Consider the following 1651-nt stretch of genomic DNA (forward strand, 5'->3'; position numbering starts at 1 on the left):
GGAAAGGGTGGGGGGCGTGGAAGGGGGGGGACGCCGGAGAGGGTAGTTACCTACGTTTTAACTGTAGATGGCGTCTGAGGCTTTTCCAAGGATCGCCAAGAGCTCTCCAAAATTTAAACAAACAGACAAAAAAAAAAAAAAAAAGAAAAAAAAAAAAAAAAAGAATAGCAAGGGAGCATTTAACTTAGAGCGGTCAGCGCTGCCAACAAAAGATTGCAAAAGCTGGGCACAGAGTTGCGGCGCGGGCCGGGCGCAGGTACCGCGACAAAGCCCAGGTTGGCCCGCCGGGCGGAGGTCAGCACAGGCTCATGCTGCCGCTGCTCGCTCGTGCTCCAGATCGTCCTCCGAATAAAGCGAGAACTGCGGCCAGGGACGAGGGTAGATCCGTGGTCTCCGATGCCCCCGGCACGAGCTTCCGGGGGCGGGGGGGGGGGTTCCTCCGGGCGCTGGAAGGGGATGAGCCCCCAGCCAACCTGCGGCGCTCCTTTCCCGCTGGATAACTGGATCTTGCCTTGGAATAATTTACAACCACTCCGTCTCCCCCGACCCTAAACCTAAATTGCCCGGTGGGGTTTGTTTTGGAGAAAATTGATGGCTTTTCTTCTTCTTCTTTTTTTTTTTTTTTCCTTTCTTCCCCAGAGGTAAGAAGAATGTGTATTTAAAATTGAAGGGGATGGCCGATGGTGCCCGAGGCCAATCCCCGAGCTCAGCACGCCCGCAACTCCCGGCGAGGCGGTATTAATAGTTACTTACGTGGCCGGGGATCTCGGAGCGAGCGGGGCCCTGTGTGCGCGTGTGTGCGCGCGCGCGCCTCGCTCGCGCTCCGTCTCCCCATTCAATGTCACCGACACATTTCCACGGAGCCTCCGCCCCCCCGCGGCACCCGCGACTGGCTCAGCCCAGGGCCGGCCCCGCCCCACCCCCGCCCGGGCCCCCCTCATTGAGCCGGGCGCCCATCAATCAGCCCCGCCGCTGCCAGTCCTCGGGCGGCTCCCCCGCGCCCGCCGGCCGCTGCCACTGCCTTTGCAGCTCCCGGTCCCGGCGCGGGCGCGGGCGCCGGCTTCACGGCTCCCCGGCTCGGCAGCAGCGCAATATCCTTCCGCGGCCCGGGGCTGAGAGAGAGCGCACCGGCGACCGGGAGCGAGGGTCGCGGCACCTCCGCGGGCCTCAGACTGCGCGCCCGGCCACAGCGGCGGAGCGGGAGTCGCGGGGCCGCAGCTGCCCACGCGTCTCCCCGGAGCGGCTCCATCGGTGCTCACTGTACTTCTGGGTACCTAGTTCCTCTTCCTGGCGCTTTCCCCCGGATAAGCCGGGCGTCCTGAGAGCATGGGGCCACTGCGCTTCTGATGCTGCTCGGAGCCAGGCGCCCTTCCCTGCTGGTGATTCCTTGCATCAGTGGTGCTGCCTGTAGTTTCAAAATGAGTTTCATTATCTTTCCCCAACACTCAAGTCCCCTTTTAAAAAGAAAACAGTTGCTTGCTTTGGGTTGATATCGCCCTCCTGGTACCACCTCCCTACCCCTCCACTCTCCATCGGGGCTTTGACTGTTCTCAGCATGAAGACACCTTTTGACTCAGACCGAATTTAATCACTAATTCTTCTCCTGTCAGGGCAGTGCCCAGAGGACCTTGGTGGTCCATTGAAACTGGCA

This window comes from Martes martes (assembly GCF_963455335.1).
Source record: "Martes martes genome assembly, chromosome: 9".
Taxonomy (NCBI): Eukaryota; Metazoa; Chordata; class Mammalia; order Carnivora; family Mustelidae; genus Martes; species Martes martes.